The sequence below is a fragment of the Watersipora subatra genome, chromosome 9 (assembly GCF_963576615.1).
Source record: "Watersipora subatra chromosome 9, tzWatSuba1.1, whole genome shotgun sequence".
NCBI lineage: Eukaryota > Metazoa > Bryozoa > Gymnolaemata > Cheilostomatida > Watersiporidae > Watersipora > Watersipora subatra.
In genome coordinates, this window is record NC_088716.1 from 39,078,691 (window position 1) to 39,092,288 (window position 13,598).

The window sequence follows — 13,598 nt, forward strand, 5'->3', positions numbered from 1 at the left end:
ATGTTTGACAAAGGACAATCAATCAAGATAGTTATGATAAAGACATTTGTATATTGTATAGTAATATGTCAACACAAAATTTATTAGACAATGCTAATAGGAAAACCATATCTAGAAAGATAGAAAAAAATTGTGTAGATCCAATATGTTATCTAGATGTGGCTAAAATGCAAAACTGGATGTGTATGCGGCTTGATGTTATGAAAACTCAGTCATATTTGAGATGACCATTAAGATATAGTGACTTTGTGATGCTAGTTTTATATAGAGACTCGTAACATTGCCAATATTGTTATTGAATGAATATTTCAGTTTTTGAAAATGTCTAATATGTAGTATAGTGTAAAATATTATGAATACCTATAAAATTATGCATAAATAATATTTATTTCAGTGTAAGGTTATTGCATACAATATTACTAATATTATGAAAATATAACATTGCAATTAAAACATTGTTAATCACTGGCTATATTAGATGAATCGCTTGTTGAAAGCAAGCTCTCAGAATCAGTAGAAACTGAGCTATTACTGGTTAGTGAGAAGGAAATAAACCACTCTTCAGCTATTGACATTGTAGTGCTATGGTCAATATAACATGTGCATGTCTTGGAACAGTTATCACAGCAGCTGTGCTTAGGTTTTTGTGATGAATTACTAGCTTTATCAAAGTAATTCAGTAAATGACTTCACTTGCAGGACTGTAGTTTAACAAAATCTTTCCATGCTTTAGTCATATGTTTTCCTGCACACGCATACGTGTGATTTAGTATACATGCATGGCTCGGCATTCAATCACGACCAATTCTACCAGATTCTTGCATATACTGATCAAGGTCAGTGGGAATTCTGTAATGGTAGGCATGACATAGTTGTGGTATATCTAAACCTGTAATTGGTAGAAATGATAGAAATATGGATGATAAACTAAAAGTGTACGCTAATACATCTTTGCAATCATGTTGTTAAAGAATCTCTAAATGTGCATGGATCAAAGCTATACGCATTTTCAATGTTTCTTATATGATTAAACTTTACAGGATTAATATATTGATCGTGAAACATATGCAGTCAAACATGGATAACTCGTCCACGGATAGCTCGAACACATGGTTAATTCGAACATTTCCTTTGGTCCGTTCCCACGTAATGATAAATTGCTATAGATAACTCGAACTCAACACTGTTAATTCGAACTGTTTTTTTGCCCAACAGCTACCGAAACGGTTGTTTTCGCTTTAGAAAATCACTTTATTCAAAGCCATAGAGGTAAACTTCATCTTTTCGTAATTCATAAGCGTCGTTATTACCACCATCGGCAAAATAGTTTTGTCAACGACTTTTCTAAAAGTTTGGTGAAATTTGATTTATACTGCGATACGATGAATAGCACGGGCTAGCCGGGTCACGCGTGCAAGAATTTTCGCCACGCACATACAAAACAAAAATCGCATGTCGTTTTGTATGTGCGTGGCGAAAATCCTTGAGTGCGTGACTCGGCTAGCCCGTGATGAATAGTTTTCCGACGTTGATTCCGTGTTGAATCAACGTCGGAATGTTGAATGTTTAAAACGTCTTAAAAAATGTTGTAATTAAACGTATACGTTGTCTGAGCTACAAAAAACTATTCATCGTTTGACCTAAACACAGAATACGTGTGTACATTCAATAAGTATCTATTAAAAAAGCGTGAGTGATATAGAATGTACAGTAAAACCTCGTAAAACTTCTAATTGAACTGCCTCGGAGTGTTGCTCTTAACGAATCCCAGGTAAAGTAAGGTAATCTGCATAAACTTCAAGAAAAAATGGCAAAATTGATCGTGGGTAAAACCCCAAAAGAAAAAAATGTATTTTCTTTTGAGCATTTCAACAACGATCAAGTTTTGCCAATGTCAATCTGAAAAACGTCCTGGCAATAACATCACCTCAAACAACAAACCAATCTCAAGTAATAGAAAAATCTTTATACTTTTTCATGAAATCGTTTTAAACTTTACATTAGAAGCATTTAATTTGAAACAAGCCATTTGTGCTTTTGATTTATATTATAGTTTGTATATGTACATGTATCTACTAATAAATAAGTAAATATATGGACTTGTGACAGTGCTCTGATAACTTGAATGCTCTGATAATTCGAACACTTTTGCTCGGTCCCTTGAAGTTCGAGTTATCCATGTTTGACTGTATATAATAAAATAGCCTGTCTTGACAGCCTAATTTTTTTTTAATTTGCCTGTATTCAGAGAAGTAGGCTACTGTTCTGCTTTCGGCATCGACAGGCAAATCTAAAAAACAGTAGGCTTATCAATACAACCTAATAATGAGACTGCTTTATCAGCATTGCTCGTGAGCTATATTTGGTGGACTATTGATACTGTGAAGTTATTGGTACATGCATCCTAAAAGATCAAAGAATTCTAAAAGATCCAAATCGAAAGTAGGTTTGGTTCTAAGTTCTCAGTGGTGGGTAGGTTTTAGCGTGACGCCAAGCCAAGATGGCAGCAGAATGATATGGTTGAATGCGTGGGGGCCGACTTGGGTCAAAGGATTTTCATGAAATGGTTAAAAACCCCAAACTAGTATATGAGGCAATGAAAACACATTTAGACAGTCTGAATCGTTGCTTTTTTGTATCAATGTAATGCACCACATGTACTGACAATTCAAGAACAGTAATAGTCAAACCCAGACAGTCTTATAAGCAGCATGAAGCAAGCTGTTTTGTAGCCTAGATTGCAAGCTTACCAAAGAGTGGGCTGCGGCACACCCATATCTTCCCACTATCAAGTGAGCATAGAACCCAGACTGCAGTTTTGTTATCAATTAATGGTAATTTACTCACCCATAGAGAATGAAGAGCTGCCGACTACAACATTCAATCCTGAGTTTACATCATTAAATAAAAAAGCAACCTTGTCCTGTGTAGACTCTGGTATCTTCGAATGGTACATTTCCACTTTTGTACATCCAATGTGGTAAACGAGATACTGGTAGATCTCACAATTGTGTTTTAATCTGAAATTGTGAGCAACTTAGATTGTTAAAGTAAAGTGGTGAAATGTTTAAGACGTAAAATAGGACAATTGGCTGTATATAGACTGGAATGACAAGCAGAAAAATTTGAGATTATTCATAGATATTATGAAAAAAATTTAGTGCCTATATAAGGGTGAGAAAAAAGTTACAACTGCAGTTAAACGAAAAATAAAAAAATCAAAGCTAGGTTTAAAAAACTTACGATTTGCAAAATATGAGCATGCGAGCTGCAGATTCAGTGTTTGTTGTTACGTAGTAAACCAACCACCTGAAGGTCTTATCTGCCTCGTTGCCCACTCTAACAACTGAGTATCTTAAATAAAAATGACTGATATGTATAACAAATCAAATATAGAGAAAGAGCATATATGTCAGACATCTAACGATAGTCTCGCAGTTTCTTTGTTCAACTGTGATAAATTGTATTTTGAATGAACCCCGCAAAAACCGTGTTATTGCATCAAGTATTGCTTTAGCATATAGAGTATTAAAAATTGGAGTTTATTATGCACACCATAGATAATTTCAACAATCTTTCAACTTTTAAATTTTAAAAAATTGAAAAATTTTTAACTGATAATTAATTGAAATACCTGATATTTGACGGTTAGGACTGCATCTGATAAAAGCTGGATCAAGTAAGTGAAGTGATGAACAGATTTCATCTATGACAGGCTTCGTAGCAGTAGCAGTCATAGCTACTACTGCCAATGTTGGGAAAATAGTCCGACAACTTCCTATCTCATTGAAATGTTTGCGGAAAGCTTTAGACTTTCTGCTACCTCGGCCCCTAAAATATACATGTTATCAAATTTGCTTTCCGTGTGTATCACACAAATTTGCTTTAATAAATAAGTGACTTAAAGTGACTTAAGTGACTTCAAGTCTCAAGTCACTTAAGAATATGAAGAGTTTTTACTTGCTCAATTTACACTAGAAAACTGACCTACTTGACTTGAAAGAATATAATAAAGGACTTGACTCTTGGTAAACGTTGACTTTGAACAGGTCTCTGAAAATTCAGATATTACTAGCATATATAGTGCACACAATTATGCAGTATAACTGCAGTTGCTGTAACGGTCTGCAAACACTATTCTATATACACAGAATAAAGGTTTTGTAAGATATCATTGCAAATCTTAAATTTTCAACTTTTATGTTTGTTAGTATATACAAACTTACAGTGATTGAATGTTGAACTATTATTACCACAAGACCATTGGCAATATTTATTTGTTGCCAACTGCAAACATAGCTTCAGAAAAAGAACTATCGAGCTTAGTGATCAGCTTATTGACTTGAACATAACTTGCCATGTCAGATGTCACATAATTGAGTTGACTTGATATTGGAGGACTAACTTGTCTGACTTCACTTGATTCTCTATTTTGAGGCAGAGTGATTTGTCTTGCATACAAAAAGGTAGACTTGACTTGAATTGACTTGGCTAAAAAGAGACTTGGACCCAGCACTGATAAATAGTGGGGGATTGCTTTTGAAAATTGCTAGTTAATTTCTAGAATTCATAAAACCTAAGCCAAACATCTATAGAGGGAGTACAGAGCACCATAAGAAATGATAATAATGGTAAACATTATGCAAGTATAAAGTTTATTAGATCTGAAATGAAACTTGGGAACATGTTAAGATAATCATCAAAAGGTAAAATACGCTTATTGCTGGTTGCCAGATAAAATTTCAGAAGTAAATGTTGTGAATTGAACAGAAACTGAAAATATTTTGGTCTGACATAACTAAATCACTTACCATTTCACAATACAGTGACTTTCATCAACAAACACATATCTGTACCTATGTCTGTGGTCTATTGGCATTGTTGATGCTTGTGGCAAGAAGAACTCAATAAATACCTCAGCACTCATAAATAGGTGATAGTAGGAGTTGCCAGAATCACTTATAACATCAGCAGCTTTCTGTGCTCCAGTAACATGTTTCACAGTCAAACCTACATTAAACAAAAATGCACCGCAATTATCGTAAAAAATTACACCAGTTTAAGCCTGAATAATAATCTTTTAGTTCTATAATAAGTCCATGAATTAGTTTTAAGCCTGAACGATCATCTATAGACGTATATAAGTCTACAAATGAGTCTCAAAAAAATCACAAAAACTTTCAGCCACAACTGAATGCAACTGGCTTTATCATCATCTCTAGTGAACTGAAACATGCAACATGAACTGTAAGACCGAAGCATGACGAGGTTCAAAACAGTCTCAATACAGTCATAGAAAGAGACCTAATATTTTTTACATCAAAACAACAGTTCTATTAAACAAACACACTATAACAACTGTTGTAAGACATATAATACAGTTTCTGCTAAGCTTTCTAACCTATAACCCTTCAAAAGGACATAAAATTATACATTTGTACATACCAACTGATTTAAGTTTAGCAACTTGTTCGTCCATCAGACAGCTTAGAGGCATAATGACTATAGCTGTGTGATGAATAACTGAACACAGATCAGTGACTATTAGCGTATCAAATAATATATTGGATGCTCCATTTTTGGAGTATTATATCATGGCAGGTTTTATTGAAGGTTTAAATTTCAACCAATAAAAAGTTGTAGCTAGTAAACATTTATAATCATTTACACAACTAAACACACAAGGGAACAGTCATATTTGGGACATTGTTACTACATGTATATACATTTATTAAATTAGTTAGAATTGTGCTCTCATAGAGTTATCTGTTCGTATTTAAGTCGTATGTGCTATTATTTAATATTTTTGGCAAATGGACAGACCTTTTTTTACTACTGTGTATAAGCTCCTGTACACAGTTTTTACATTTAATCAATATCATTGCTAATGTTTTTATTCATTACAGTTACAAAACATGTACACTGCAACTCTGAGGAGGGTTTTTATAAAACACTATATCTAGATACATTTATCTAGGAGGCTTGAGTATAGATTGAGTAATCGTCGTTCCCACTATTGATAGTCAACAAGGTGTTTTCCATGACATTATAATATACCGATGAAGTGATTAGCATATATCAAGGAATGTAATCATTGATTTCAATTGGCCATTACATAGTGGAAAGAAAGACTCTTCTGACTTTCTATTGATACTGCCTAGCCTAAGTGTTGTTACATCTCTCAGTTGGACTTGATCTAGTTTTCAGGACAACTCAAGGTTGTCTACTACAACACTATATTACAGCAATTAATACAATATAAAAAGGTTTTAGTAAAATACCCAACCCATCCCATACCTTACATTTTAAACTACCTACTTCAATTTTTTCATTTTAGTGCAGAGTAAATAGCACACTTTTTAGAGCATTTAAAAAATCACAAGCTCCACTATAAAATAAAATTTTGAACACACTTTTTAGTTTAGAGTTGTAGAAAGTGTTTTACTATATTTGACAATGCTAAAAGAAGCATTTAAAAAATAAATAAAATTTATTTAGTAAAAATAATAAAATAATAATAAAAATTTGTTATTTGTTAACACTGTTCACAATTTTAACGTTGTTAACAATGTTTTCAATCCTTTGTGAAGCTTTATTTTTAATTTCATAGAGTCTAGACATTGGCAGCCCTTTTCAACAGTAACAAAACCGATATTTTTTTCCTGTTTTTTTTCAAAAGTTTATCCTGCATTAGAAGGAAATATGGCCAAAGCAGTGAATTTTAGGTTTATTTAAACAAATAAATTTTAATTTCATTTAAACAAGCAATTTCTTACAATGCGTATTTATGAAAGTAATATCAGTGATTTTTGAATGGTTGCATTTAGTGTAAACCAAAATAATAATAAAATAGATTCTGCGGAAGCGTAGGCATTTTTAGGAGTAGAGTATGAAGTTCGGTAGATATTTCACTACACAAGAGTACAACCCAATAAAAGTGATATTAAAAAATTAAATACACAGCTACAGCCATGCACTATTACTGGGAGTCACTATAAAAGGATTGAGCTGATAACATAAACTTTTCCCGTAACCTGTAGGCAAGATAATTAACATATCTTTAAACTGCAACTGAAGTTTCAAAAAGTCATACCGTAAAGGCCTGATCTGGCTAATGTTGAACGTCTGTAGCAGAGGCCATGGTAACTGAATTTCGGCATCCATATGAAACTGAAAACAAAGAATAAGTGAATTAGTGAGCCTATCCACTACATAGCTAGTTGCACTAGAGCACAACTAGAGCTTGAGCGCTAATAATTACTACCAGAGCCGTATAGTTTCACAAAACTGGAAATAATGGAGAGGCTGCAACACTAACCAACAAAAATTACTCCCATTGGCAATCGCTCTAAAATTGATTGTTGTATTATACACCATTTGGAAAAAACAAAATTTCCTACAAGAAACTACAAATTATTTTTTGTAATAAAGTAAAGTAAATGCAAAAGGGTGAGATGTTGAGAGCGAGGTAAGAATATTCCATTAGAGATCAGTATGTCGATCGGGTTTGTTTGGAATCGGACATTTTTGTTTCCGGGTTTGGTCGAGTGACTTTGTAAAGCTACATATATCTGACTCTGACAGTAGAGAGATGTATAACTTCACAGAGTTTCGCTGCTAGTGGGTGCATATATATTTTAGCTTGCACGGCTCCAAACAAACAAGCCGCGCAACTATTATTTTTTATAAGTTATAATGGAGAGACCGCAACACTAACCAACAAAAATTACTCCCATTGGCAGTCGCTCTAAAATTGATTGTTCTATCATACACCATTTGTAAAAGGAAAAAATTCCCTACAAGAAACTACATATGATTTTTTGTAATAAAGTGAAGTAAATGCAAAAGAGTGAAATGTTGATAGCGAGGTAAGAATATTCCACTAGAGATCAGTATGTCGGTCGGGTTTGTTTGGAATCAAGCGTTTTTGTTTCCGGTTTTTGGTCACGGGACTCTGTGAAACTATACGGCTCTGATTAGTACACTTTAGTTGGAAATTCCAAGTAAATGAGCTTAGACTGCAATTCTCAGTCCCCGAAAGTTACTAAAAGTTGAGGCAGTTCAGCCGCCCTAGCATATACTGGCCTGCTACCACTACCACTAGCAGAGCCAGCTGATGATGTTCCTCCGTCATCCAGAATTTCCATGCAACGCGCAAGCCACATGTAAATACAAATGTTATGTAGCCCAGAACTGTACTCGCATGTCGAATCATTGTCAAAGTAAGCCCGTTTGGTTTTGGGATCTGTGGCTCGCAATATCTTTCTCATACAACTACGATCACTCATCCCACAACATTTAAAGAGGTCAAGCCATGATAATGTGCCGAAAGTGTGGCGCTGGCCTTACAAGTCTGATGCTTTAACTGCATAGACAGAAGAGGACAACTTTCCATAAGGGCACCAGATGCATCAGGTGCAGTACGTCTTGTGACAAGCTGTTGTGTTGCTCGCCCACTCGACGGTGGGGGGGACAACTATGCAAAAACAACAGTTTGTCAAAACAGGCTAGAAATCAGTCAAATCACCCTGCTTAGTACTCAAAGTCGTTGGGTATTTGCTGTTATATAACAACTTATATCAGCTAGCTAACTACTCAGTCTCTTTGGCCTAATCGTTATGGTGTTGGGCTGGTCAATAGTAGGGTCTGAGATCAATTCCTCATCAGTACAGATTCTTCATTCCAAGATTTTAATGGTTATAGCCGGAGGGATCCACCTCTTTGAGAAATATTTAGATTGTGAGAAACAGCTTGGTTGAGATTCAACTAAATAGGTGATCTGTTTCATTGTTTTTTGCCAAAAATTGTGTTTGTAATTATTTTAAAGGTCTTTAAAAGTGCTTTTTTTTGCAAATCAAAACGGAAGATTGACAGAATAAGGACTATAAAACTAGTTTTTAAGTGCGTTGACTGGTGTAGCTTATGCAGCTTTGTGATTTCACACATTTTTACACTGCTTGGTGGAGTATACTGCCAATGGCTTGCACTGAACAACTAGTAAACGAGAATAAAAGTGACACTTTGTTACTGCAGACCATTTACATGCGCCACAGAAGGGTTTTTCTCTTAATTAATGACGCGCTACACATTTTTCTAACTTGAGAGAGATTTAGTCTAATTCAGCATTTACCAGTTTATTTGCTTGACTGTCAGAACAAGAAAATCCAAAACTTTCCAGCACTTTTAGCTTAAGTAATTAGGTCATTGCTCCATACGCAATCATAACTTTTTAAAGGAATTTTGTGACTTTCAACTTTGGCTGCCTGCTTTTATTTAATTTCACACTTCTAACTTGTTTTGTATTGTAATAATAATAATCATATGACTATGTTTCCTGTTGCAAGTCATATTTGAAAACAGCTCACATTATAAAACAAAGCTCTTGGTTATAAATTTGGGCAACTCTCAAAAGATTTTCCCTTCGATTTTTCAACACAATATCGTGTCCATCTTATGTTTGCTCAGAAAAACAATTTAACACAAAATAAATTTTCTATAATGGCAACCTAATGGCAAAATTGTTCTTAATGTCTGCATTCTTTCAAGATTTATTCACAATCATGGTGTTCAGGAAATCAGTTGCCGCACTTTTATGTTGCAATTTATTTACAACCATTCACAGCAATAATTTCATTTCTCTATTGCCATTATGAGGAATTCTTGGTACTACAGTACTAGTATTTTGTAAATTTATATTTTAAGTAAAACACACACAAGTGTAAATGTACTGTAAGTCAAGTTGGCTAAACGCTTTTTGTGAGTGTAAAAACAGCCCACCTACGCTTAGTATAACCACAGCAATCGCAAAGTTTAATATTAGTGTTGACATTTTTAGCATGGAACTGTATTATTAGCAGTTAATAACTACACAGTTTTTAAAGGTTGGCTTGCAACAAAATTCACATTACAGTTATTTGGTATCAACAGATTCACCATGTCTTACACTGCTGTGTTGCAGGTGCCAAATATGTGGAAATGTGATTACAAGCTCTTAAAAGCTCAAAAACAAAAAGCCGCCGTAGATTGGAATCTCTTTATTTCTCTGAGGTAGTCATTACAGTTTGGTTATTGTCTTGTCACGTGATGTTCTCACGTGAATTGAAAAGCCAATAAAAAGCTCAATATAAAACTTATCGTAGCACTAGTTTATGACAAACACTTCGGGTTTTACCGAAGACCCCATATCAAATATAGATGCTCGCTACTTTACAGTTTTGTCTCGGTTTGGTCTAATCGGCAAGTCGTAATCTGATCATGTGACCCAATACTTCGCAAATAATTTTTGCAGCACTTTTCGATTATCACAGGTGACCAACAGACTCGTCATGATTATCAGACAATTATATGTGCTCCTTCGAGAAAAAGTTAAAAAATTAAATGAATTTTTACGGTAGGTTTTGAGATATTACTGCTAAAAGTGACAGCTTTACAATGACGATAAAACAGACGCGTAAAAACAATAGACATGGTTTTATTGAATGCGCGAAGTATATTTGTGAAAATATTTCGACAAATGAGGTTGCATGAAAGTGTAAACAGAAACCATCCTGTAACAACTACGCCCCATTTGAGCCGTTTTGGAAAGCGAATCCAAACTACGCCGGTATCGTGTGGCTGCGATTAACTGTTCGTTTTTTAGCCTTTAAGAGCTGTTAATCTCATTCCCATAGATTTGGTACTTACAACATAGCAGAGTAAAACATGGTGAATCTTATGATACCAAATAGCTGTAATGCGAATTTTGTTGCAAGTCAACCTTTTAAGAACATAAGAGAGTTCTACAAATCAGGTAAGTTCTACAACAGGCTTCGCTTTGTTTTAAAGTTTACTCATGAATGTATTTGATCATTTTACAAACAATTAAACCAAAGCCAGATAGCTAGCTATTTAAAAGCATGTAGACTTACACAACTGCAAATGAAATAATATTCATAATTGTACGGTTTTGCTTAGAGGTCGCTGTAATCTCCTCAAATTTCATCATTAAGAGATTAAGTCGCAAAAAGCTTTAGCAGAACCTTTGGCTGTTTTCATAAACTTTTAAATTCTCCCGTCTGAGGGATTGTTTCAGTTAGCAGCTTCAACCCTAGCAGCTTGTGTAGACTACCGATTGTACTAGTCAAGTGGGTTTTGCAGATTGTCAAAGCTGAGATTCACTTTCAGGTAAAAATTCAAACATTTTTGTTCTGATCTCAACAAGGTTTTACAAACTGCGTTCAATGTTGGTCACAAACTCACTTTGAAAAAATCAACAACACAAGCCAATTTTGATGTGTTTGTTCATATTAATCAATGTTAAACAGCAGAATTCAGTTGACAACATTTTTCATTTCATTAGACAAAAAGTGCCCTTAATTTATTTTTTGTAAGCCTGAGTATCTTGGAAACTTTTCGTCAAACCTTCATAAGTTGTGTGATGAAAGCGTTGGTTAGTTTAAACTGCTTAGCTAAATTCTGAGTTAGTGATTTATCAAATATTTAGTAGTATTTTAATATCACTATTCACAATGAAATGTCAATCTTGCTTATGTGGTTTTCTTTGCAAGCAACGATTTAAGATTGTATGTTATAGTTTCCTGAAATTTATGTGATTGTCTGAACTCAAATTTGCTCCATGTTTATATCATTGGTAAAAAACTTTGTGAATCTTAATAAAATCTTTTCATCTCAAGCAGTTTTAAATACTGGCAACCTAAGTTTAAAATATACTTGAAATGCTAATTGAAAGTAAGAAGTAAGAAGACATCAACCACGTAAAACAGACTAGCAACTCATTGTTACATTATGCTTGAGTGTACTGGAAAAAGTATTTTGTTTCTTTATTTTATGAACTTCGTGAATAAAAATGTGAAAATGAAAATATTCTCCAAGTTAATTTACACTTATAATCACTACCTATTCTTGTAATAACTAACTACTTTAAAAACATTTGAGTTAGAATATGCACCGTAGCAATTACGATAGAAGTAAGCTAAATATTCATAAAATACTAAATATTTAACTAAAGATTTAAAACAATTTTTTTAACATCTAAAAGCAATATGCGTTAATAGAATTGGCAAGCTCTGTTTTGAAGTAAGCCTCCTTCTTTAAAACATGCTGTTGATGTCATGCAGGCTCTCATTGAACTATTTTGAGAGTTTATGACCCTGCTAATCATTGCTGATATTAGAGGTGTCGTTGTTTCTCAGTAGCCCTACTTGGTTATTTCTCTAACTTGATTAGTTTTAGAATTGCTTTTCAAAAACTCAAATATTTCTCTAAATTGCCTGCCAACTTAAGGTTTTTGTAAAAGACACCTCAAAAGTTTGACATTCTACTTATGCTATGTCTACAACCAACTTTTTACTTTGCTTTTGGGCTAAAAATATTTATTTGTATACTTGCTAAAATTGAAGTTTGCTGTTTCCTTTTCATAATGGTTTTACATAAATCTGTAGCATTTTTGAGTACTTTAACAAGTTAATTCAGCAGATAAAAAAGACAACTTTGCGCCTGGTTCAATGGGGTCCTCAATATCCAGAATGAAAAAAGCAATATTTCCTCCTGTACCAAGGAATGTTACGGAGCAATTGAGAGTTTTCAATGATGGAGTTGTTAGTGAGGAAAGCATCATTCACTGGCAGCAACTCTTCAAGGTGAGTCAAATATACTCTTTTGGTATTGCAAACCACATAGTAAGGATGGTCAAAGCATTAGCATATGGCCAAGAGCCGTATTCAGTGACTTAAGCAGGCTTTGTACAAATAGTTTCTGATTATTAAGTAATTAATTGATTAGTACACCATATCTTCACATGCATTTAAAGGTTGGCTTAAAACAAAATTTACATTTTAGTTAATTGGTATCAAAAGGTTTACCGTGTCTTACTCTGTTGTGTTGTAGGTTCAAAATATGTGTACATGTAAATGTGATTACAAGTTCTTAAAAGCTCAAAAACGAACAGTTAATCACAGCCATCACAAAAAACGGCAGTAGGTTGGAATCCCTCTCAAAACGGCTCAAATGTGATGTAGTTGAACACGATGTGCTTCTGTTTACATTTTCATGCAACCTCATTCGTTAAAATATTTTCACAAATACACTTCACGCATTCAGTAAAACCATTTCTATTGTCCTTACGCGTCTATTTCATTATCATTATAATGCTGTCACTTTGCGCGCTGATATCTCAAAACCTAGCATAAAAATCAGTTTAATTTTTAATCTTAGCTTGTAAGGGTGCATATCATCCTCTGATACACATGAGAAACCTTTTGGTCACTTGCGATGGTCGAAAAATCTTTCAGAAATTGTTTGTGCCAGTTGGCGGGAAATGTGGTCACATGATCAGATTATGACTAAATGATTAGACCAAGCTGAAACAAAACTGTAAAGTAGCAAGCATCTATATTTGATGAAGGCATTTCAGTAGAACCCGAAGTGTTTGTCATAAAATAGTGCTATGAGACGTTTTATATTGAGCCTTTAATTGGCCTTTCGTTTCATGTGATAACATCACGTGTCAAAGCAATAACCATGTTGAGTCGAATACATCATCAAAATAAGAAATTCCAATCTATGGCCGTTTCGTGATGGCTGTTCAATTTTTAGCTTTT